Genomic DNA, 27656 nt, shown 5'->3' with positions numbered 1-27656 from the left:
AGGTGGTAACTCTGGTTTATCAGAGAGGGTATTAAGTTCTACACTGTCATACTACTATCTCATAAAAGGATGGGGGGCGGGGAAGAATTTCCTTCATAAATCCGAAGTCAGTAGGTGTTTTCTGATGCACACTTGTACAGCTTATACTTTTCAATGTCATACTTTGGCCTCCTGTAGGGATTGCATTGAATGAATGGATATCTGAGTTGGTTATGAACTGGGCAATTTAAGGCTGGGGGGATTTCCATAAAGTCCCCTATCTCTAGAATTGCTTCATCTGTTGTCCTAGGGTGTCTTTTTGGGAAAAAGCTGAGAGAAGGAGTGCAAGATGTTCTTCTTCTCCCTTGCTTACATCCAAATTTGCCTCTTAGGGTGAATAGAACCTTTGGGACAGGAAAATACAGCAACTACAAAACTTTCATGGATTAGAAGGACTGGGTCAGAGGATCTCCAAAAGAGAAAATATACTTTGGGGTGTTCATTGTATACAGTGTTAAGTATAACTAAAGTGGTCTAAGAAGGGCACTGCATGAATTTGTAACATGGTTATATGGGCAATAAAGGCTCATTGATGGGGAAATCTGTCAGCCTTATTTGCCTATTCGGTCACCCTAACCTTCCAGTCCCTCCTTGATTGACATACAATTATCTGTACATCAAAGAGGGACTGGGAGGTGAAGGTAGGGAAGGAGGCATGTCAGACTGTGGCATTTGTTTGACCAGCTCTGTCCCAGAAAAACTTATCTATCCAATGGTGTCTGCAGCTCTTAGCAGCAAATGGAACTAATATGTTCCCTGTAAACTGGATGCAACAGGACCCAAAAATGATGCAAGCACCTTTTTTCTGTTTTATTTTGTAAGTTATTGGGAACAAGCATCCTGTTGCATCCTTTTTTAAAAGTACATTTTTACTGATCTTTGAAAACACAGTTCCTTTCAACAAAGTGCAAAAATGTGGTGTGGGTTACCCCCTCTCTGTAAACAATACATGAATGTTCGCCATGGCCAAACTTTCACGTTCACGTGTATGGGGAGGTCAGGAGAGAAAACTGCTCGTCCAACAGTTACTGAAACTGTAAGACCACTTTTAGGTCTGGGGAGGTAAATAAAGAAAAGTTTACAGTGGTACACACAGTGGCCCAGTGCTTAAACTCCCATTTACAACCTGTGACACTGACCGTGACTATTTACCTGCCATATCCCACCCATACTGAATCATGCTGCAGGCTTTTTCTGATCTATGTTACGGCGTTTCTGCCTAGTTGCTAGTGTAATTTTATAATCAGTAAATACTATTAGTATTGTGCTTTCAGAAGAGTTGCATGAAAGCATTAAAGTTTTCCATTTTATTGCCATTCTAGATTATCTTCTCAATCTCTGTACAGCACAGGCATGCAGAAAGGACAAATGCCCTTGTGTCGCTGTACTCAATTCTTAGCTGACCTTCACAATAACTGTATACAATGTCATGTAATATATAATCATACCATATATACTCGAGTATAAGCCGAGTATCATCCCCCCCTGTCATCATCCAGACCCCCGTCATTAACACCCCTGTCATCATCCACTTCATCATCACCGAATGTCATCATCCCCCTGTCATCATCCGACACCCCCCCTTCATCATCACCGCCTGTCAATTCAGTGGTCTTCAACCTGCGGACCTCCAGATGTTGCAAAACTACAACTCCCAGCATGCCCGGACAGCCATCGGGTGTCCGGGCATGCTGGGAGTTGTAATTTTGAAACATCTGGAGGTCCACAGGTTGAAGACCACTGCGGCCTTCATCATCATCCAGACCCCCCCACCCTTTAGTTTTCTACTCACCTCCCCTCGGTGGGAAGGAAGGGTGAGCTGGTCCGGGCCATCTATGCTGCAGGTACCGTCCGATGGGGAGGGTAAGTCTTTCCGGGCTGTCCATTTTCACCGGGGGGCCCTCTTCTCCGGGCCTGGCCCGGACTAGTGACATTGCCTTGACGACGACGCACAGGGATGCGCATGAACGTCCCTGTGCGTCGTCGTCAAGGCAACGTCACTAGTCTGGGGCTGGGCCCGGAGCGGAGAAGAGGGCCCTCCGGTGAAAATGGACAGCCCGGAACGACTAACCCTCCCCATCGGACGGTTCCTGCAGCATAGATGGCCCGGACCAGTTCACCCTTCCTTCCCACCGAGGGGAGGTGATTCGAAAACTATAGGGGGGTCTGGATGATGACGAAGGCCGCAGTGGTCTTTAACCTGCAGACCTCCGGATGTTTCAAAACTACAACTCCCAGCATGCCCGGACAGCTGATGGCTGTCCGGGCATGCTGGGAGTTGTAGTTTTGCAACATCTGGAGGTCTGCAGGTTGAAGACCACTGAGAAGGGATTGACAGGCGGAGAGTTCACTCGAGTATAAGCCGAGGGGGGCGTTTTCAGCACGAAAAATCGTGCTGAAAAACTAGGCTTATACTCGAGTATATACGGTACATGTTTAATAAAAAAAATTGCACTCGAAACAAAGAATTAGTTGAATATGTGTAGGCTATGGATGCCACAAAATGTATTTTTTTCCAATATTTTACTGATTATAGTGTAAAAAATATTTATTAAAAATTCCCCTCAAGTTCTCTTCTGTAGCCTACAGGATTATCGGTGTCCTCTGCTGAACCATCTTCTAAGCTGGCTTATGACCAAATCTGGTTGTTTGGTCATGAATGAGCCTAATAGGGAAATACACTGAGCAGACATGGTAGCCATCTTAAGCCTAACCTGTCTTGCCATGACAAGCTATGGAAACCCTGTGACTGTGCCCCAGGGGTGCGAGTAAGTTTACATCCTCTGTCTCACAGCTAAGATATTGTGTTTATTTAAAACCCCAGCATCTAAGGACCAGTGCGTTACTTCTGACGTCCACTGCTGTTTTCTCATTCTTAGATCCTAAGGCCACCGCATCTCTGAGAATCCTGAGCACTTTCAAGTACCAGATCCATATATATATAAAGTGCAGGCGGGAAGACAATATAACCTTCACCTTGATTGACATGAAGAAACAGCAAATTATATATTTAGTATAGTAAGTAGTAATAGATGCACCGAGCACTTACCATGGGGGTGTAGTTGAATGTAACTTTATTTCTCAATGATTCACATCCAAATACAGGAACAATGGGTGTAGAGACACTGCTATCTGAAATTTGCCCCTGGTCTAATCACATAATATTATTTTAACCAATCAGGATTTCATATTACATGACTTGTCTCAGATAACCTCTGGATCATTTACTGCCCCACTGCCACCTATTAATGGGCTCTAAACATGCAGCACTACTGTATATATGAGTCTGTAACTTTTAGCTCTCACCCACTGTCCACATATAGTAACATAGTTCATAAGGTTGAAAAAAGACCAGAGTCCATCAAGTTCAACCTATAACCCTAATGAGTCCCTACTGAGTTGTATATATAATAAGAACAAATGGCTGCAGCTGTGTTCACACTTACTACCACACACATTTTGTGGTATATGTTGGGAACCCAGGGGTGGGATGCCAACATATACCGCAGCTTGTTCCTGTCGGATAAGCTGTGTTGAATGTAGTCTAAAATGACTATGCTTGGCCCATTTGTCAAGGTATAGTTTTTTTTTTTTTTTTTTACAATTGTGGCTGACCACTTTTTTCAGTGGCTGATGTATACACAAAATGTGTGTGGTAAAAAGTAACATGTGTGAACTTACCCCCCCTTTCTTCAGTCCATCACCCTATACCTGCCCAACAAAATGTTTCCAAGAAATGTTTTAGTTGAAAACTACAGTAGTCTCTCTTTACATTCATTTTTTGATCATGTATGTTTAATGCTTCCACTGCACATGACACTTGTATGTCAATGCAAAAAGAACACACACTGAATAAAATAACACAACTTTTTTTTTAGCTAGGATACAAAGTTTGAGAAAGAATATCTTGTGTCTTTATTCAATTCCACTGTCAGAAATAAGCAGAGGAGGATAGTTTAAAAACCCATCATCTAGTCCTGACATGTCTGCCAAGGGGCATTCTCTACATCTACAGGACAGAAGGTTTCCACACCAGTACAGTTGGGGATTCTTTACTGTGAGAGCAGTGAGACTATACAATTCTCTGCGAGAGCAAGTGGTCATTGTGGAATCAATAAAAGAGATTAGGAGAGGCCTGGACACATTTCTGGAGAGTAATAACATTACCAGTTATGAATACAAGATTTATAGGAACAGAACAGTAATCCTAGGGTTTATTCTGATCCAGAGATGAAATCTGCCATTTTGGAATTGTGAACAATTTTCCCCTGAAACGGGGCAATTGTCATCGGCCTCATAAGGGTTTTTTTGCCTTCCTCTGGGCCACAGAGTAGGGGCACAATAGGGATAGAGGTTGAACTTGAAGGACATTTGCCTTTTCTTCCTTACAAACTATGCAATAATGTAACTCGGGGTCAAAAGAGAAGCAGTGGCCTAGTAGTTAACCCCTCTAAGGATAAGATGTTGACCTTTACGGGCTACTGGCAGGGTTGTAAGGGGCCAGATAATTACTGCCCTGCTTTGGAAATAGCACAGTAAGTAAATTGACAGACACTGCCCTTGGCTGTATTTGAGAACACTTTACTCAAATGAGGCACTTCAGTCATGACAGTTACAGGGTATATATGTAAAAGCCCTCAATGCTTGGAGGTCCTCTCTCAGAGGCATACACTTTATTAACAGCAGCAGTTATAACCAGGGTGGCTTCGGGTACTCTGTTCCAAAGTCTCTACATTTAATTCAGTCCTCCAAGCCAGCAGCACTTTCAAGCTCATTCAGGCTGTACTCAAATCCTCTAGGCCAAGGCTCCTTGTTACTCCTGGTAAACTCCCACATAATCTGTAAGTCTTTCTCTCAAGGGCAATGTCTGTCAATTTACTTTTGGTTTAATTTCCAAAGCAAGGCAGTCCTTCGCTCAGAAGAAACTGCTTCAGGGCCTACACTGGTCAGTCATTGAGCTCCTTTGTTGCTATAGAGTTCATGGATAGCACTTGTCTGTCACTTGCTGTAGAAGCCCTCTAGCCTTAGGTGAGGACTTCTCTGCAGCTTCAGCTTTACTCCCAATACTTGTCATGGCCCCCCCAATTTCTCTTGCTCTAGTTGTCGTCCTTTCCTCTCATACCACCATGCCAGTGGCCACTTTTCACACAGACAAAGAACACTGATCTGCCTCACACTATTGCAGCAATAGACTACACACTGCTTGTCAGGGAATGGCACATGAGGGCTTTTATTGGAGGTGGGACATTGCTGGTGCCGATGTTGAGTTGAGTGCAGTGTGACGTGTCGAGTACCAAAAGGAGAAAAAAGGCCGGCCAGAAGATAGGAGAGCGATTCCAGCAGCACTGCAAGAGCGGCAGAAGGTAAGTTAAAATTTTTATTTACATTTTTTTGGACACATTAAATGTCAGTTACCATAGTTCTGACCATTCTTCTAGTTTCCCTAAATCCTTTTCCATTTGGCGGATCCTTTCAGGAACATTAACCCTGTTACATACAGTACAGACCAAAAGTTTGGACACACCTTCTCATTCAAAGAGTTTTCTTTATATTCATGACTATGAAAATTGTAGATTCACACTGAAGGCATCAAAACTATGAATTAACACATGTGGAATTATAGACATAACAAAAAAGTGTGAAACAACTGAAAATATGTCATTTCTAGGTTCTTCAAAGTAGCCACCTTTTGCTTTGATTACTGCTTTGCACACTCTTGGCATTCTCTTGATGAGCTTCAAGAGGTAGTCACCTGAAATGGTCTTCCAACAGTCTTGAAGGAGTTTCCAGAGATGCTTAGCACTTGTTGGCACTTTTTGCCTTCACTCTGTGGTCCAGCTAACCCCAAACCATCTCGATTGGGTTCAGGTCCGGTGACTGTGGAGGCCAGGTCATCTGGTGCAGCACCCCATCACTCTCCTTCTTGGCCAAGTAGCCCTTATAAAGCCTGGAGGTGTGTTTGGGGTCATTGTCCTGTTGAAAAATAAATGATGGTCCAACTAAACGCAAACCGGATGGAATAGCATACCGCTGCAAGATGCTGTTGTAGCCATGCTTGTTCAGTGTGCCTTCAATTTTGAATAAATCCCCAACAGTGTCACCAGCAAAGCACCCCCACACCATCACACCTCCTCCTCCATGCTTCACGGTGGGAACCAGGCATGTAGAGTCCATCCGTTTACCCTTTCTGCGTCGCACAAAGTCACGGTGGTTGGAACCAAAGAACTCAAATTTGGACTCATCAGACCAAAGCACAGATTTCCACTGGTCTAATGTCCATTCCTTGTGTTCTTTAGCCCAAACAAGTCTCTTCTGCTTGTTGCCTGTCCTCAGCAATGGTTTCCTAGCAGATATTTTACCATGAAGGCCTGATTCACACAGTCTCCTCTTAACAGTTGTTCTAGAGATGTGTCTGCTGCTAGAACTCTGTGGGGCATTGACCTGGTCTCTAATCTGAGCTGCTGTTAACCTGCGATTTCTGAGGCTGGTGACTCGGATGAACTTATCCTCCGCAGCAGAGGTGACTTGATCTTCCTTTCCTGGGGCGATCCGCATGTGAGTCAGATTCTTTGTAGCTCCTGATGGTTTTTGTGACTGCACTTGGGGACACTTTCCACCTAGAATATGACATATTTTCAGTTGTTTCACACTTTTTTGTTATGTCTATAATTCCACATGTGTAAAATTCATAGTTTTGATGCCTTCAGTGTGAATCTACAATTTTCAAAACTCTTTGAATGAGAAGGTGTGTCCAAACTTTTGGTCTGTAATGTATCTTTGTGTCATCAGCAAAAAGACACACCTTACCTTTTGCAATATCACTAATGAAGATATTAAACAAAATTGGTCCCAGTACAGATCCTTAAGACCTTGCTCTGAATATACTCCATTTACTACAACCCTCTGTTGTCTGTCACTCAGCCACTGCCTAATCCACTCAACAATATGGGAGTCTAAGCTCAAAGACTGTAGCTTCTTGATAAGTCTTCTAAGTGGGACAGTGTCAAAAGCCTTACTAAAATCTAGATATGCAATGTCTACTGCGCCTCCACCATCTATTATTTTAGCCACCTAATAAAAAAAAATCAATAAGATTTGTTTGACATGATCTCCCTGAAGTAAACCCATGTTGTTTTTCATCTTGCAATCCATGGGATTTTAATGTTCCACAATCCTATCCTTAAGTAGGGTTTCCATTAATTTCCCCACTATTGATGTCAGACTTACTGGACTATAGTTGCTTGATTCCTCCCTACTACCTTTCTTGTGAATAGGCACAACATATGCTAATTTCAAATCTTCTGGGACGACTCCTGTTACCAGTGATTGGTTATATAAATCTGTTAATGGTTTTGCTAGTTCACTGCTAAGCTCTTTTAAAAATTTTGGGTGTATCCCATCAGGCCTCTGTGACTTATTTGTCTTAACTTTAGACAGCAAATGTAGAACCTCTTCCTCTGTAAAGACACATGCATCAAACAATTCATTAGTCTTTCTTCCTAATTGAGGTTCTTTTGCTTCTTTATCTTCTGTAAAAACTGAACAGAAGTGTCGTGACCGACTGGGGGAACAGGGAGAATGAGCCCTAAACAGCCCCTAAAAACACTCTCCCTGCCTACTTGCCAAAACATCCCTGCCTGCGCTAACGTGCAGTGGCATAAAAACAAATAATATACATAGTCAGTCACAGGTCAGAAACAGAAACTGAAAACTACCAGACAACCAGATATACCTGACAGAATACAAATACTAACAGGGCAGAATATAGCGTATTAACAAACAGTTCATAAACCAGGTATCAGATAAACGGCAGACATGATAAAATGAACAAGACTAGTCATGGTACGAGTATACAGCAGAAACCAGGAATTTCAGGGGATGAGCAGAAGAACTGAAAGCTAGACACTAACTGATCAGGAACATAGAACACTGTTCCCACTGGGACACAGAACAAACAAACAGAAAAACCCACCCCCAAAAAAGGAGTAGCCATTATAATAAAGCCAAATAGACTCCTGGCCACTACTCCACCGTGTGATCAGGATGCTGACCCAGTAGGAAACAGAAATATAATACATGAAACTCTAGACCAGAACCAGATGAGTCTAAATAGACTCCAGAATACCAAAACAGGAATTAAAACATACAGAGCACAGGTAAAACTAGACTAACACAGTGTGAACACCGACCAAGCAGAACAGACACATCCTAAAACCGACAAATGTAACAGACTAAAATCTACAATAAACAAGCCTGTTTAACCATGGCTAAAACTCAGATACAATATCACAAGATAAATACAAAGTGCATGCTCAAGCACACTTGGAAGTATATTGCACAAACAGACATCATAGTAGCATTATTGCACAAAATAACCAGCACAGAATGGAGGAGAAGTCTGGCTTTAAGGACATCTGTACTGCATGAATTTTAGATATTCCTGTGTCCGGGCTGCAAGAATAAACAAAGAGCCGTCAGCCAGCCAGAGCTCCTTACTAGTGTTGGGCGCAAATATTCGCATTTCAAATTTTTATTGCGAATATTGCAAATATATACGCTATATATTCATAATTGCGAATATTTGTTTTTCCGCATATTCGCATATTCGCATATGTGAATATTCGCATATTCTGCCTATAGGAAAAGGGGGGGTAACTCTGCCTATACCTCTAGTGAAGGGGGGGTAACTCTGCCTATAGGGAAAGGGGGGTAACTCTGCCTATACCTATAGGGAAAGGGGGTTAACTCTACCTATAGGGAAAGGGGCGGGGGTAACTCTGCCTATACCTATGGGGAAAAGGGGGGTAACTCTGCCTATAGGGAAATGGGGGGTAACTCTGCCTATACCTATGGGGAAGGGGGGTAACTCTGCCTACACCTATGGGAAAAGGGGGGTAACTCTGCCTATACCTATAGGGGAGGGGGGGTAACTCTGCCTATAGGGAAAGGGGGGGGGGGTAACTCTGCCTATACCTATGGGGAAAGGGGGGTAACTGCCTATTAGGAAGGGGGGGTAACTCTGCCTATACCTATAGAGAAAGGGGGTTAACTCTGCCTATAGGGGAAGGGGGGTAACTCTGCCTATAGGGAAAGGAGGGGTAACTCTGCCTATACCTATAGGGAAGGTGGGTAACTTTGCCTATACCTATAGAGAAAGGGGGTAATTCTGCCTATAGGCAAAGGGGGGTAACTCTGCCTATAGGGAAAGGGAGGGACTCTGCCTACACCTATGGGGAAAGGGGGGGGGTAACTCTGCCTATACCAATGGGGAAGAGGGGGGATAACTCTGCCTATACTTATGAGTTGGGGGGGGGGCTACCTAACTTTATAACTGGATACCTAACTACTTACCTACATACCAGGGAAAGGGGGGTAACTCTACCTATAGGGGAAGGGGGGGGGGTAACTCTGCTTATACCTATGGGGAAAAGGAGGGGTAACTCTGCCTTTAGGGAAAGGGGGAGGGGTAACTCTGCCTATACCTATGGCGAAGGGGGGGGGGGGTAACTCTGCCTACACCTATGGGAAAAGGGGAGTAACTCTGCCTATAGGGAAAGGGGGGTAACTCTGCCTATACCTATGGGGAAAAGGGGGGTAACTCTGCCTATAGGGAAAGGGGGGTAACTCTGCCTATAGGAAAGGGGGGGTAACTCTGCCTATACCTCTAGTGAAGGGGGGGTAACTCTGCTTATAGGGAAAGGGGGGGGGGGGGTAACTCTTCCTATACATATAGGGAAAGGGGGGTAACTCTACCTATAGGGAAAGAGGGGGGGGGGTAACTTTGCCTACACCTATGGGGTGACTCTGCCTATAGGGAAAGGGGGGTAACTCTGCCTATACCTATAGGGAAAGGGGGGTAACTCCACCTATAGGGAAAGAGGGGGAGTAACTCTGCCTATACCTATGGGGAAGGGGGGTAACTCTGCCTACACCTATGGGAAAAGGGGGGGGGTAACTCTGCCTATACATATAGGGGGGTAACTCTGCCTATAGGGAAAGGGGGGGGTAACTTTGACTATACCTATGGGGAAAAGGGGGTAACTATGCCTATAGGGAAAGGGGGGGGGTAACTCTGCCTACACCTATGGGGAAAGGGGGGTAACTCTGCCTATTAGGAAAGGGGGGTAACTCTGCCTATACCTATAGGGAAAGGGGGTTAACTCTGCCTATAGGGAAAGGGGGGTAACTCTGCCTATAGGGAAAGGGGGTAACTCTGCCTATACCTATAGGGAAGGGGGTAACTTTGCCTATACCTATAGGAAAGGGGGTAACTCTGCCTATAGGGAAAGGGGGTAACTCTGCCTATAGGGAAAGGGGGAGGGGGCTCTTCCTACACCTATGGGGAAAGGGGGGTAACTCTGCTTATACCTATGGGGAAAAGGGGGGTAACTCTGCCTATATGGAAAGGGGGGTAACTCTGCCTATACCTATGGGGAAAGGGGGGTAACTCTGCCTATTAGGAAAGGGGGGGGGGGTAACTCTGCATATACCTATAGGGAAAGGGGGTTAACTCTGCCTATAGGGAAAGGGGGGTAACTCTGCCTATAGGGAAAGGGGGGTAACTCTGCCTATACCTATAGGGAAGGGGGTAACATTGCCTATACCTATAGGGAAAGGGGGTAACTCTGCCTATAGGGAAAGGTAGTAACTCTGCCTATAGGGAAAGGGGGGGGTCTGCCTACACAAATGGGGAATGGGGGGGGGGGTAACTCTGCTTATACCTATGGGGAAAAGGGGGGGGGGGTAACTCTGCCTATAGGGAAAGGGGGGGGGTAACTCTGCCTATACCTATGGTGAAGGGGGGGTAACTCTGCCTACACCTATGGGAAAAGGGGATGTAACTCTGCCTATACCTATAGGGGAAGGGGGGGTAACTCTGCCTATAGGGAAAGGGGGGGGGGGAGTAACTCTGCCTATACCTATGGGGAACAGTAGGGTAACTCTGCCTATAGGGAAAGGGGGTAACTCTGCCTATAGGAAAAGGGGGGGGGTAAATCTGCCTATACCTCTAGTGAAGGGGGGGGGTAACTCTGCCTATAGGGAAAGGGGGGGGTAACTCTTCCTATACATATGGGGAAGGGGGGTAACTCTGCCTACACCTATGGGGTAACTCTGCTTATAAGGAAAGGGGGGTAACTCTGCCTATACCTATGGGGAAAGGGGGGTAATTCTACCTATAGGGAAAGGGGGGGGGGGTAACTCTGCCTATATCTATCTATGGGGAAGGGGGGATAACTCTGCCTACACCTATGGGAAAGGGGGGGGTAACTCTGCCTATACCTATAGGGGAGGGGGGATAACTCTGCCTATAGGGAAAGGGGGGGGGGAACTCTGCCTATACCTATGGGGAAAGGGGGGTACTTTTACCTACGTTAAAGTGTTTCTTACATATATAAATTTTAGTTTATTGTGTGTGGGATTTCAGTGGAATAGGGTGTGGCAGAAGATTGACGAGCTGCAGAGCCTAGCAGGGGAACTTGTATTTTTTTTGGTCCGGGGGACCCGACTGTTGTCAGTCTGCTCCTGGCTATGACCCATAGGCCATAGCAGTCAATCCTGACCCAAGACTAGAGAACGAGTGATTGGACCACAGAAACTGGCCGATACACAGACATACTGCCTGCAGCCGCATCCTATATATGGCTGGAGGCAGTATGCCTGTGGAGTGCCTACAGCAGTATATGGGGGCACAGAGGGGAGGGGGGGTCATTAAATATATATGGGGGCACCAAGAAGGGGTCATTAAATATATTATGGGGGCACCGAGAGGAAGTCATTAACCTGTTATGGGCAGCGGGCGTATCCATATGCCCCCGTTTTAAAATCCTTAAGGACTAAGGCGTATGGATACGCCCGTGGGAATTCCGGTCCCCACCGCTAGCTGGTTGGGGACCGGACCGGGATGCCTGCTGAAATTATTCAGCAGGCATCCCGGCACATCGCCGAGGGGGTCCTCAGACCCCCCCCCCCCATGTCGGCAATCGGAGAAAATCGTATGTCAATTCAGACATGCGATTTTCTCCTATTCTGGGCTGATCGGGTCTCTGGTGACCCGATCACCTGGAAAATTGGGATGATCGGAGCTGTCAGTGACAGCCCTGATCATCCTGAGGGATAGGAGCGACGTCGCAGTGCTGCGATCTCCTCCTATCCCCTCCCATTGGTCAGAACTGAATTCTGACCAATGTCAGCGCAGGACAGTGGGTTGCCATGGCAACCCCCCGTTCTGCCCACCCCTGGATATCGGGCAGAACGGGGGGAGAAGATGGAGGCTTTTACCTGAGGACCAGATGCAATGGGGCCCAGCGATCATCAGAGACATCAGCGGAGATCACGGCGCAGGTAGGGAAACGACAGTGAGGGGGGGGGGGGGGAAAGGGGGCAGTAAACGATATTTACTGCTGCCCTTCCTAGTGGGTGCCAAACTGCAACTCCCAGCATGCCCAGACAGCCAAAGGCTGTCTGGGCATGCTGGGAGTTGTAGTTTTGCAACATCTGGAGGGTCACAGTTTGGAGACCACTGTTACAGTGGTGCCCAAACAGTAGCCCTCCAGATGTTGCCAAACTACAACTCTCAGTAAAAAACACTACATATACACATACCCCTACACAGCCCCCCTCCCCAATAAAAATGAAAAACGTCTGGTACGCCACTGTTTCCAAAACGGAGCCTCCAGCTGTTGCAAAACAACTACTCCCAGTATTACCAGATAGCCACTGACTGTCCAGGCATGCTGGGACTTTTACAACAGCTGGAGGCACCCTATTTGGGAATCACTGGCGTAGAATACCCCTATGTCCACCCCTATGCAATCCCTAATTTAGGCCTCAAATGCGCATGGCGCTCTCACTTTGGAGCCCTGTCGTATTTCAAGGCAACAGTTTAGGGTCACATATGGGGTATCCCCGTACTCGGGAGAAATTGTGTTACAAATTATGGGGGGTATTTTCTGCTATTACCCTTTTTAAAAATCAAAAATTTTTGTGAAACCAACATTTTAGGTAAAACATTTTTTTTTTTTTACATATGCAAAAGTTGTGAATCACCTGTGGGGTATTAAGGTTCACATTACCCCTTGTTACGTTCCCCGAGGGGTCTAGTTTCCAAAATGGTATGCCATGTGTTTTTTTTTGCTGTCCTGGCACCATAGGGGCTTCCTAAATGCGGCATGCCCCCAGAGCAAAATTTGCTTTCAAAAAGCCAAATGTGACTCCTTCTCTTCTGAGACCTGTAGTGCGCCAGCAGAGCACTTCTCACCCCCATATGGGGTGTTTTCTGAATCGGGAGAAATTGGGCTTCAAATTTTGGGGGGTATTTTCTGCTATTACCCTTTTTAAAAATGTAAACATTTTGGGAAACCAAGCATTTTAGGTAAAATTTTTTTTTTTTTTTAACATATGCAAAAGTCGTGAAACACCTGTAGGGTATTAAGGTTCACTTTACCCCTTTTTACGTTCCCCGAGGGGTCTGGTTTCCAAAATGGTATGCCATGTGTTTTTTTTTTGCGGTTCTGGCACCATAGGGGCTTCCTAAATGCGGCATGCCCCCAGAGCAAAATTTGCTTTCAAAAAGCCAAATGTGACTCCTTCTCTTCTGAGACCTGTAGTGCGCCAGCAGAGCACTTTTCACGCCCCATATGGGGTGTTTTCTGAATCGGGAGAAATTGGGCTTCAAATTTTGGGGGGTATTTTCTGCTATTATCCTTTTTAAAAATGTAACATTTTTGGGAAACCAAGCATTTTAGGTAAACATTTTTTTTATTTTTTTTACATATGCAAAAGTCGTGAATCACCTGTGGGGTATTAAGGTTCACTTTATCCCTTGTTACGTTCCCCGAGGGGTCTAGTTTCCAAAATGGTATGCCATGTGTTTTTTTTTTGCTGTCCTGGCACCATAGGGGCTTCCCCCCCAAAAACCATTTGACGCTCCTTCCCTTCTGAGCCCTCTACTGCGCCCGCCGAACAATTAACATAGACATATGAGGTATGTGCTTGTTCGAGAGAAATTGGGTTTCAAATACAAGTAAAAATTTTCTCCTTTTTACCCCTTGCAAAAATTCAAAAATTGGGTCTACAAGAACATGCGAGTGTAAAAAATGAAGATTGTGAATTTTCTCCTTCACTTTTCTGCTATTCCTGTGAAACACCTAAAGGGTTAATACACTTATTGAATGTCATTTTGAATACTTTGGGGGGTGTAGTTTTTATAATGGGGTCATTTATGGGGTATTTCTAATATGAAGACCCTTCAAATCCACTTCAAACCTGAACTGGTCCATGAAAAATAGCGAGTTTGAAAATTTTGTGAAAAATTTCCAAATTGCTGCTGAACTTTGAAGCCCTCTGGTGTCTTCCAAAAGTAAAAACTCATAAGTTTTATGATGCAAACATAAAGTAGACATATTGTATATGTGAACCCAAAAATTTTTTATTTTGAATATCCATTTTCCTTACAAGCAGAGAGCTTCAAAGTTAGAAAAATTCAAAATTTTCATTTTTTTCATCAAATTTTGGGATTTTTCACCAAGAAAGGATGCAAGTTACCATAAAATTTTACCACTAAGTTAAAGTAGAAAATGTCACGAAAAAACAATCTCGGAATCAGAATGATAACTAAAAGACTTCCAGAGTTATTAATGTTTAAAGTGACAGTGGTCAGAATTGCAAAAAACGCTCCGGTCCTTAAGGTATAAAATGGCCTGGTCCTTAAGGGGTTAAAGGGGTACTCGGGTGAAAACCTTTTTTTCTTTTAAATCAACTGGTGGCAGAAAGTTAAACATATTTGTAAATTACTTCTATTAAAAAATCTTAATCCTTCCTGTACTTATTAGCTGCTGAATACTACAGAGGAAATTCTTTTCTTTTTGGAATGCTCTCTGATGACATCATGAGCACAGTTCTCTCTGCTGATGTTATTATAATAATAATAACACTTTCTTTCTTGTTGTCCTTAGTGGCATTTGAACCCAAGTCCCCAGCACTGCAAGGCAGCAGGGCTAACCACTGAGCCACCATGCTGCCCTTAGAATACATCTGCTATGCATTTGCTATGCATGGTTGCTAAAATGGACAACAGAGATGTCAGCAGAGAGCACTGTGCTCGTGATGTCATCAGTGTTCCAAAAAGAAAGGAATTTCCTCTGTAGCATTCAGCAGCTAATAAGTACTGGAAGGATTAAGATTTTTTAATAGAAGTAATTTACAAATATGTTTATCTTTCTGCCACCAGTTGATTTAAAAGAAAAAAAGGTTTTCACCGGAGTACCCCTTTAACCCCTTAAGGACGCAGGACATAAAAGTACGTCCTGGTGCGGTGGTACTTAACGCACCAGGACGTACATTTACGTCCTGTGCATAACTGCGGGCATCGGAGCGATGCACGTGTCATACGCGGCTGATCCCGGCTGCTGATCGCAGCCAGGGACCCGCCGGCAATGGCCGACGCCCGCGATCCTGTGGGCGTCCGCCATTAACCCCTCAGGTGCCGGGATCAATACAGATCCCGGCATCTGCGGCAGTGACCGATTTGAATGAATGATCGGATCGCCCGCAGCACTGCTGCGGGGATCCGATCATTCAGAACGCCGCACGGAGGTCCCCTCTCCTTCCTCCGTCCGGCTCCCGGCTTCTCCTGCTCTGGTCTGTGATCGAGCAGACCAGAGCAGAAGATAGCCGATAACACTGATCTGTTCTATGTCCTATACATAGAACAGATCAGTATTAGCAATCATGGTATTGCTATGAATAGTCCCCTATGGGGACTATTCAAGTGTAAAAAAAAATGTAAAAAAAATGTAAAAGTAAAAAAAAAGTGAAAAATCCCCTCCCCCAATAAAAAAGTAAAACGTCCGTTTTTTCCTATTTTACCCCCAAAAAGCGTAAAAAATTTTTTTTATAGACATATTTTGTATCGCCGCGTACGTAAATGTCCGAACTATTAAAATAAAATGTTAATGATCTCGTACGGTGAACAGCGTGAACGAAAAAAAAAGTCCAAAATTGCTACTTTTTTAATACATTACTACATAAATACATAAATACATTTATTTAAAAAAAATTATAAAACATTAATTAAAAGTTTTTTATATGCAAATGTGGTATAAAAAAGTACAGATCATGGCGCAAAAAATGAGCCCTCATACCGCCGCTTATACGGAAAAATAAAAAAGTTAGAGGTCATCAAAATAAAGGGATTATAAACGTACTAATTTGGTTAAAAAGTTTGTGATTTTTTTTAAGCACAACAATAATAGAAAAGTATGTTATCATGGTTATCATTTTAATCGTATTGACCCTCAGAATAAAGAACACATGTCATTTTTACCATAAATTGTACAGCATGAAAACGAAACCTTCCAAAATTAGCAAAATTGTGTTTTTCTTTTTAATTTCCCCACAAAAATAGTGTTTTTTGGTTGCACCATACATTTTATGATATAATGAGTGATGTCATTACAAAGGACAACTGGTCGCGCAATAAACAAGCCCTCATGCTAGTCTGTGGAGGAAAATATAAAAGAGTTATGATTTTTAGAAGGCAAGGAGGAAAAAATGAAAACGTAAAAATTAAATTGTCTGAGTCCTTAAGGCCAAAATGGGCTGAGTCCTTAAGGGGTTAAGGTGAAAAAGGGCTCAGTCCTTAAGGGGTTAAATATATATATATGGGGGGCACCAAGAGGGGGGGTCAGTAAATATATAGGGGGCACAGAGGGGGTGTACATATATATATATATACAGGGGCACAGAGAGGCAAAGAAGACGTAGCTTGTGAGTCAGTAAATGTAACTGTAATCCCTTATAATGGCTGCAGAGCCCTTTCTAGTATCTACCTCTGTATGATCAGTATGTGGCACTATTGTAGAATTTTTAGGGAAGTTTCAGAGTAACTAGATTAGGGTGTATTAGAATATAGCAGGGTGCAGTGCAGTAAAATACTGTGCAGCACAAAGGTCTTACTGCACTTCACTCTGCTTTAATCTAATTAGAAATATATAATTAGAAAATAAAATAAGATTAGGGACAGGCCCTGGGGGCGGATTCGGGGGGCGGGCCATGTGGTGGTGGGGGGGGGGGGGGGGGTTTGGGCAAGCCTTGAGCTGTGTAAGGGGCCCTGAAATTTCTGATGGCAGCCCTGGTGACACTACATCTGTTTCCCATAAGAGTACTACTCCTAGCTATCTTGCACTACAACATTCATCATCCCTGTGGGTACCACAAATATATATCTGAAATAGTGAATGTATGAACAAAAGCACCATAGAATGTAGAAGCCAATTTATACCCAACTTTGAGATTGCTCTTTGTTGTGAACTCAGGAAGGTAAGGAGTGTAGTCATAATGACTGAACTATTCTCCAGCATGTATGTATACCCATGCAAAGTCAAGAATGCCAAGAATTTGGCTTAGCTAAGCTCCCGCGTGCTTGTGTATTGATGAGCCACGTATAAACACATAAAGAGAACAATACTAGCGTAAATGCTAATGAAATTAAAGTGGTTTATAAATGCATTTTTTAAAATTTTTATGTATAAAAATGATTTGTAATAATATATAATGTACTTAATAGAAACATAGGGGGAGATTTATCATTGAGCTTACCCCTTTTTCTTGTGTATTTGTTTGCACAAAAATTTGCGCAGTGACTTTCATTGCGTCTTTTTTGTGTGTTTTTTTTGATAGAGCAAAAAGTAAGTACTCTATTTTTTGTGTATTGTGGAATGCATTCTACAGTGGATACAAATTTATCATGTGTGTGTTTTTTTTTTTTTGTTTAGACTCTTTTTTTTTTGCACAAATAGGTTTTTTAACGCAAAAATACACCACGTAGGAAAGTGTTCTACTGAGACAGCCGGGGGATGCAAGAGCCGTCCATCAACACTGGTAAACTACAACTACTCCCATCATGGGACAGAGTCTGTCCCATGATGGGAGTAGTTGTAGTACCGCAGCACTGAGAGACGGCACTTGCATATCCCCCCGGCTGCAGGACTTTTTTGGGACAGATAGGACTACTACTCCCATCATGGACAGGCTCTGCCCATGATGGGAGTTATAGTCCAGGAGCTGAGGGGCAGATCGCAGCAGGTCATACTCCAGAGACTCGCTGCAATCCACATTTATTTACTGTAAAAGCAGGCAGCACATGTGGCTACGCTGCACTCCACGACGGATCCTGTATACAGTTGTCACAGCTGTCACAGACGAGCTCTCATCGTGTATAGCTATTCACCAATCAGAGCTCCTGTCTCCTGGCAGGGGCCATTATGAATTATGAGCGGTGTATACTGGAGTTGGCGGGGAGCCGCATGTGCCGCCGGCTTGTTAACTTAATAAATGCGGCTCACAGTGGGTCTCTGGAGAATGACCTGCTGCAAAATGCACCTCAGCCCCTGGACTATAACTCCCATCATGGGCGGAGTCTATCCATGATGGGAGTCGGAGTCCTAAAAGTTCCGCAGCCGGGATATGTGCAAGTGCCATCCCTCAGTGCTGTGGTACTACAACTACTCCCATCATGGGACAGACTCTGTCCATGATGGGAGTTATAGTACAGGGGCTGAGGTGCAAATCGCAGCAGGTCATTCTGCTGAGACACAGCAAGCCGGCGGCACATGCGGCTACAGTGCCCTGCCTGCCAGCTCCTGTATACACCGCTCATAATTCATAATCGCCGCCGCAAGGAGACAGGAGCTCTGATTGGTGAATAGCTATACACCAATCAGAGCTCCCGTGTGACAACTGTATACAGGATCCGGAATTTATTAACTGTTAAAGCTGGCGGCAGATGCGGCTACACTGCGCTGCCTGCCATCTCCTGTATACAGCTGTCACATTTCATAATCCCCGCCCGGGAGATGGGAGCTCTGTTTGGTGAATAGATATTTACCAATCAGAGCTCCTGTCTCCCGACGGCGGCGATTTTGAATTATGAGCGGAGAATGATCCGGTGCGATCTGCCCCTCAAGTTAACAAGCCGGAGGCACATGCGGCTCCACTGAGCTCCCCACCTGCTCCAGGCGGGGAATACTGTATCCACTGCCATAATTTCATAATCACCGCCGCTGGGAGACGGGAGCTCTGATTGGTGAATAGCTATTCACCAATCAGAGCTCCGGTCTCCCGGAGGCAGCTTTTATGAAATGTGAGCGATGTATACAGGAGCCTGGAGCCAGCGGGGAGTGCAGTGTAGCCGTATGTGCCGCCGGCTTGTTAACTTAATAAATGCGGATCACAGTGGGTCTCAGCAGAATGACCTGCTGCAATCTGCACCTCAGCCCCTGGACTATAACTCCCATCATGGAGGGAGTCTGTCCATGATGGGAGTAGTAGTCCTAAAAGTCCCTCAGCTGGGGGATGTGCAAGTGCCATCCCTCAGCACTGCGGTACTACAATTACTCCCAACATGGGACAGACTCTGTCCCGATGGGAGTAGTAGTCCAAGGGCAGAGGGACAGATCAAGCTACACAGTCCAGGCCAGACTCTGTTCTCATTATGCATTTTGCATAATGGGAACAGGGCCTTTCTGGCAGCGTGTTCCCAAACAGGGAGACTCCAGCTGTTGCTTAACTACAGCCCCCATGATGGGAGTTGTAGTTTAAATTTTCTTTACTACGAAGACATGGTCAAAGATGGCAGGATGTGCTCAACCCAAAATGTCGATATGCATTTATACTGGGGAGGCAAATCCTGCACTTGGGGTCCGTTGCTATGGGCAATCCCCAGCATAAAAAATGCATACAATGGAGGATGTCTACAAAGAACCACAAGTACCACAATGGCATCCTACACCAGATGGAGGTGTGGATGTGTAACATATAAGTTAATACAAAAATACAAAAAGTACAAAAATACGTGCACTGCTGTGGTAGATGTAAATAATAACATTGACTAACCCTCAAAACTGATGTAAAATTGAGACATTAGCCAGTATATCCTTATATGAAGGACACACCGGAGCCCGAACACCAACGCCAAGGTTTCTCAAGTGGCACGGGACCTAACACTAAACCTACCTGTGCATGATAAGCAAAACCAGGGGCAAGTGAGCAATTACAACAGCATTAGGTCCGACTTACAGGCTGCTCCCAGGTTACCCCCAGTGTGGCTAAGCACACATACAATGGGAGGAGGGAGGCAGGCTATAAGCCCCACCTAAGATGGCTGATATGTGGCAGGCCTCACAGGTGCACGTAAATGCTACCTCAAATGATAATGAGGCGCATTAGTAAAACATATCAACATTTTTTACATCAGTTTTGAGGGTTAGTCAATGTTATTATTTACATCTACCACAGTAGTGCACGTATTTTTGCACATTTTGTATTTTTGTATTAACTTATATGTTACACAGCCACACCTCCATCTGGTGTAGGATGCCATTGTGGTACTTGTGGTTCTTGGCAGGCACCCTCCATTGTATGCATTTTTTATGCTGGGGATTGCCCATAGCAACGGACCCCAAGTGCAGGATTTGCCTCTTTAGTATAAATGCATATTAACATTTTGGGTTGAGCACATCCTGCCATCTTTGACCACGTCTTTGTAGTTGTAAAAAAATGTTGATATGTTTTACTAATGCGCCTCATTATCATTTGAGGTAGCATTTACATGCACCTGTGAGGCTGGCCACATATCAGCCAACTTAGGTGGGGCTTATAGCCTGCCTGCCTCCTCCCATTGTATGTGTGCTTAGCCACACTGGAGGTAACCTGGGAGCAGCCTGTAAGTCGGACCTAATGCTGTTGTAATTGGCCACTGGCCCCTGGTTGTGCTTATCATGCACAAGTAGGTTTAGTGTTAGGTCCCGCGCCACTTGAGAAACCTTGGCGTTGGTGTGCGGGCTCCGGTGTGTCCTTCATATAAGGATATACTGGCTAATGTCTCAATTTTACATCAGTTTTGAGGGTTAGTCAATGTTATTAATTACATCTACCACAGTAGTGCACGTATTTTTGTACTTTTCGTATAGTTGTAGTTTAGCAACAATTGGAGGCTCCATGTTTATGAACACGCTGCATAATGTGTGCTCTCCCCAGGGGAAAAAATTTACTAACCCATATTTCTTGTTTTTCTTTTCTTCTCATTTCAGATACCTGAATGCAGAGGACTACTTCACATTCAATAGACTGTGACGATGACCAGTGTTTTTTTTTATTTCAATAAAATGGTTAACAAGGGCTTTGGGGGAGTGTTTTTTTTATACATTTTTTTTCAATGTGTTGTGTTTATTATAATTGAATTTTCAGGCTTAGTAGTGGAAGCCGTCTTATAGATGAAATCCATTACTAAGCCAGGGCTTAGCATTAGCTCCAAAATCAGCTAACGCTAACCTCCAATTATTACCCCAGTACCCACTGCCACAGGTGTGAAGGGAAGAGCCGGTACCAACAGGCCCGGAGTGTCAAAAATGGTGCTCCAGGGCCTAGGTGGTAACAGGCAGGTGTTATTTAGGCTTTGTAGGACCGAGAACAATGGTTTTCGCCCACCCTGGTAACGTCAGGCTGTTGCTGCTTGGTTGGTATCTGGCTGATACTGAAAATAGGGGGAACTTTGTGCATTCTTTTGTATAAATAAAAAAAAGTGTGTGGTTCCCCCATTTTTCATTATCAGCCAGATACCAACCAAGCAGCAACAACCTGACGTTACCAGGGTGGGCGAGGACCATTGTTACTTGCCCTCCCCAGCCTAAATAATGCCAGCCTGTTACCACCTAGGTCAAGGAGCGCCATTTTTGATGCTCCGGGCTGTTGGTACCGGCTCTTCCCAGCACCCCTGTGGCGGTGGGTACCGGGGAGTAATAACTGGGGGTTAACGCTAACTGATTTGGGGCTAACACCTAGCCCTGGCTTAGTAATGGATTCTGTCTAAAAGACGGCTTCCACTACTAAGCCTGATAATTCAATTATTAAAAAAACACAACGCATTGAAAACATTTTTTTATTTAAAAACAAAACAAAATAAAAACACTCCGCCTACAGCCCTCGTCAACCCTTTTATAAACATTTAAAAAAATGTAGTTAATCATCGCAATCCACCGAATCTGACGTAGTCCTCCACATTCACATATCTAAAATGAGAAGAAAACAAAAACAATAAAACTACAACCATTTCTACACTGTCAAAAACCTGGTGTGAAATTTTTGATGTAAACTGGACTCTCACCCCTTTGAAAATATCATGTAAAGCAGACAATATATGTGGACACGCCCATTTTTACAAAACTGACACGAACAGTGTAAACTGCGGCAAACTCGATACTTTTCGCGCCAAAATTATTTTTTTGGGCGCAAAATTCAATGAGAATCTCCACCTCTGTGTACTTTATAAAGATTTATGATTTTACTATTGTGCAGAGTTTTGTTTTGCACACACTGCTGCTCCGGCACTTCTAGCTATGCGAGCAGTGCACCTTGGGAAAATGCCACAGCTCTGTGAAGTGTGAGGTAGAGAATAGTGTTGAGCGGCATAGGCCATATTCGAATTCGCGAATATTCGCGAATATATGGACGAATATTCGTCATATATTCGCGAATTTTCGCATATTCGTTATATCCCCGTTTTATTTTCGCATATGCGGATATTCGCGTATGCGAAAATTAACATATGTGAATATTAGCATATACAAAATTAGCATACGCGAAAATTCGCATTTGCGAAAATTAGCATATGCGAATTTCGCAAATGCGAATTTTCGCATGCCAGTCTCACACAGTGGTATTAGAGCCTTCTTTACACCACACAAGCTGGAAGCAGAGAGGGGTGATCACTGTGATGTGTACTGTGAAAAATAAAATAAAATAAAATAAATAAAAAAACGAATATTCGTAATTACGAATATATAGCGCTATATTCGCGAAATTCGCGAATTCGCGAATATGCGATATTCGCGAATAATATTCGAATTGCGAATATTCGTGAGCAACACTAGTAGAGAAGGAGTGCACAGTAGAGCAAGAGGGGCGTTTCTATATTTGCAAATAATTCATCAAAGGAGTGCACAATTTTTGTAAATCTTGAGCAAGAGTGTAAATTAGACAAGAAGTGTAAAGGGGGTAAATCTGTGTCTACAATAGATACCTAATGATAAATCTCCCCCAAAGAACATATACTATTCACAATTGACCGTGCCAGTTCAGTAGATAAATAACCTGTTTTTACCATTTTACATTCAAGCATATGAACAATTTAAATTAATCTCTCCCTCTCTCTCTCTCTCTCTCTCTCTCACACACTCTCTCATTCTTTTCATACCCCCATTAGTCAGTATTTTGCTAAATTTGGCAGAGGAGGGATAATGGCATGGTACTGTTTTTCAAGGCTTAGGTTTATGTTGTTGCCTGGGGCATAACTATAGGGGGTACAGAGGTAGCAGTCGCACTGGGGCCCTGGAACCTAAGGATGCCCAAGGCACATCTGGCCCATAGAGAGATCAGTATTATAAATGGTCCCAGAAGCTACAAGTTACATCTCTGGTTATTGCTACAACAGTTTGCTTTCAACTTTGTCGCAATGGTTTTGAATAGAATTGTCCTATTATACCATAACTTTGCAAGACACAGAACAAGAGGACTCCTGGAAACACAAAATAAAATAGAAAAACATCATATTTATCTTCAGGTTAATGCCATGGGGAACTCGTGACTTTAGATTAATAATCCACCTCTAATTAGTCTAAGGGTATGAATTCAACTAGAGAAAAAAACAGACATGGGCGCACATCCACAACATGCACCTAGATCTAATGCTTCTCAGCAACATTTATTAAACTAACAGGTCATTAGTGTACTTTATGATCATGAAGTGCAAGATGGCTAGAAATGTCACAGCCACCTATGCGTGTTACAGCATGGCAAAGTGTTCTATACCCCTATTGAGGCTCTCTGTAGGCTCTCTGTAAACCAGTCCCTGGGCCATGCCTCCCCACAGACACAGTGCCGGGGCAGCAATGGACGCCACTGGAGATGAGCGAATTTTTGAAAAATGTTGTTCAGTCAGAATTTATTCGTGGTGAATCTGTATAAAAAAAAAGTAATTTCTGGCCTACAGAGAGCCTTAATAGGGGTATAGAACACTTTGCCATACTGTAACACGCATAGGGTGTGTGCTGGGTTAGTTAAATAATACTGTTATTCAGTATGACATGCAGATTAGAGGTGTCGCTATTAGAATCACTGTCGCAGAGTGGCACACTGAAAGAGCCTGGAGGTGGCATCAGTAAGAGGAGACCATATATTGGCTGATTGACACAGCGTGAAGGTGGCAGCAGAATGAGGAGACCATATAGTGCCTGAATGACACAGCGTGGAGGTGGCGGCAGCATGAGGAGACGATATAGTGGCTGAATTACACAGCCTGGAGTTAGCAACAACTTGACGAGACCATAGGGCCTCACAATTTAAAAGATTAAAGATATTGTTTAACATTTAAATTGAAGATTTCAAATAGATGAACATAAAAAAGTTTTATTTAATGTGCCAGCAGCATGAGTAGACCACATGGCGGTACAGTCTGTAGTTGGCGGCAACATGAGGAGACCATTTAGTGGCTGAATAACACAGCCTTGTTAGGATTCGGATAGCTGGATGTGGATCCTCTGTGTCAGCGAGGGATTGGCGTGGACCGTGTTGGTGGACCGGTTCTAGGGTTGCTACTGGTTTTCACCAGAGCCCGCCGCAAAGCGGGATGGTCTTTCTGCGGCGGTAGCAACCAGGTCGTATCCACCGGCAACAGCTCAACCTCGCTGACTGCTGAGAAGGCGTGGGACAGAAGGACTAGGCAGAGGCAAGGTCAGACGTAGCAGAAGGTCGGGGCAGGCGGCAAGGTTCGTAGTCAATGAGGATAGCAGGAGATCTGGAACACAGGCTTTGGACAACACTAAACACTTTCTCTGGTACAAGGCAACAAGATCCGGCAAGGAAGTGCAGGGGAAGTGAGGTAATATACACAGGGAGCAGGTGGAAGCTAATTAGACTGATTGGGCCAGGCACTAATCACTGGTGCACTGGCCCTTTAAATCTTAGAGAGCTGGCGCACGCACCCTAGAGAGCGGAGCCGCGTGCGCCAGAACATGACAGCCGGGGACCGGGACGGGTAAGTGGCTTGTGATGCGACTCGCGAGCGGGTGCGTCCCGCTATGCGAATCGCATCCCCATCGCAAATGTCAGTGCAGCGCTCCCAGTCAGTGGGGCTGACCGAGGCGCTGCAAAGAGGAGAACGCCGTGAGCGCTCCGGGGAGGAGCAGGGACCCGGAGCGCTCGGCGTAACAGTACCCCCCCCCCCCCCTTGGGTCTCCCCCTCTTTTTGTCTCCTTGTCCCTTCAAATGAAAGGAGGACATAGGGGGCGCCTCTTGAGTTTCCTTCCGGAACAAAAAGTCCTGGGTAGCTATATCAGCGGCAGGTAGTTCAGAAGGAATGGAAATGGGGAGGGGGGGGCAGAGGGTGAAGCATGTCACAGGGCAGAGTGTCACCAGGACAGGGGCTATGAGGAGGCACGGCACAGTCCTGATAGGCCTTGGGGAGACATGGCACAGGAGGAGACACTGGGGCCCGACAGACGGGACTGGGAGCAGACGTGAGGCATTTCTTGCGGCAAGCAGGACCCCAATTCATGATCTCCCCGGTGGTCCAGTCAAGGGTGGGAGAATGATGCTGGAGCCATGGAAGACTGAGGAGGACTTCAGAGGTGCAGTTGGGCAGGACGAAAAATTCAATTTTCTCGTGATGCAGTCCAATGCTCATAGGCAAGGGCTCTGTGCGGTAACGCACAGTGCAGTCCAACTTCACTCCGTTGACCGAAGAAATGTAGAGCGGCTTGACGAGACGGGTCACCGGGATGCAGAACTTATTCACCAAAGAGGCCAGAATAAAATTTCCAGAAGAACCAGAGTCCAAGAAGGCCGCGGCTGAGAAGGAGGAGTTGGCAGAAGGAGAAATCCGCACGGGCACAGTGAGACGTGGAGAAGAAGACTTCGCACCAAGAGACACCACACCCATGTGAGCTGGGTGCATGCGTGCGTTTCCCAGACGTGGAGGACGAATAGGGCAATCCACCAAGAAATATTCGGTACTAGCGCAATACAGACATACATTTTTATCCCTACGGCGAGTCCTCTCTTCATGGGTCAGGCGAGACCGATCCACTTGCATAGCCTCCTCGGCAGGAGGCACAGGGGTAGATTGCAAAGGATACTGTGAGAGAGGTGCCCAGAGATAAAGGTCTTTTTCCTGGCGGAGCTCCTGGTGTCTTTCAGAAAAACGCATGTCAATGGGGGTGGCCAAATGGATAAGTTCTTGCAGGTTGGCAGGAATCTCTCGTGCGGCCAGCACATCCTTGATGTTACTGGATAGGTCTTTTTTAAAGGTTGCGCAGAGAGCCTCGTTATTCCAAGATAATTTGGAGGTGAGAGTACGAAATTGGATGGCGTACTCGCCTACTGAAGAATTACCCTGGACCAGGTTCAGCAGGGCAGTCTCGGCAGAAGAAGCTCGGGCTGGTTCCTCGAAGACACTACGGACTTCAGCGAAGAAGGACTGGACTGTGGCTGTGGCAGGATCATTGCGGTCCCAGAGCGGTGTGGCCCAAGACAAGGCCTTTCCAGACAGAAGACTCACTAGGAACGCCACCTTAGACCGTTCTGTAGGAAATTGGTCCGACAACATCTCCATATGTAGGGAACATTGAGACAGGAAGCCACGGCAGAGTCTAGAGTCCCCATCAAATTTGTCCGGCAGGAACAAGCGGAGGCTAGGAGCGGCCACTCGCTGCGGAGGAGGTGCAGGAGCTGGCGGAGGAGATGGTTGCTGCTGTAGCAGTGGCAGAAGTTGCTGTAACGTGGCGGTCAACTGCCACAGATGCTGTCCTTGTTGGGCGATTTTCTGCGATTGCTGGGCGACCACCGTGGATAGGTCAGCGAGTCTTGGCAGCGGCACCTCAGCGGGATCCATGGCCGGATCTACTGTTAGGATTCGGCTAGCTGGATGTGGATCCTCTGTGTCAGCGAGGGATTGGCGTGGATCGTGTTGGTGGACCGGTTCTAGGGTTGCTGGTTTTCACCAGAGCCCGCCGCAAAGCGGGATGGTCTTGCTGCGGCGGTAGCAACCAGGTCGTATCCACTGGCAACGGCTCAACCTCGCTGACTGCTTAGAAGGCGTGGGACAGAAGGACTAGGCAGAGGCAAGGTCAGACGTACCAGAAGGTCGGGGCAGGCGGCAAGGTTCGTAGTCAATGAGGATAGCAGGAGATCTGGAACACAGGCTTTGGACAACACTAAACGCTTTCTCTGGTACAAGGCAACAAGATCCGGCAAGGAAGTGCAGGGGAAGTGAGGTAATATACACAGGGAGCAGGTGGAAGCTAATTAGACTGATTGGGCCAGGCACCAATCACTGGTGCAATGGCCCTTTAAATATTAGAGAGCTGGCGCGCGCGCGCCCTAGAGAGCGGAGCCGCGCGCCAGAACATGACAGCCGGGGACCGGGACGGGTAAGTGGCTTGGGATGCGACTTGCGAGCGGGTGCATCCCGCTATGCGAATCGCATCCCCATCGCGAATGTCAGCGCAGCGCTTCCGGTCAGCGGGGCTGACCGGGGCGCTGCAAAGAGGAGAACGCCGCGAACG

This window comes from Hyla sarda, chromosome 5 (genome assembly GCF_029499605.1).
Source record: "Hyla sarda isolate aHylSar1 chromosome 5, aHylSar1.hap1, whole genome shotgun sequence".
Lineage (NCBI taxonomy): Eukaryota > Metazoa > Chordata > Amphibia > Anura > Hylidae > Hyla > Hyla sarda.
This window is presented reverse-complemented; position numbering follows the sequence as displayed.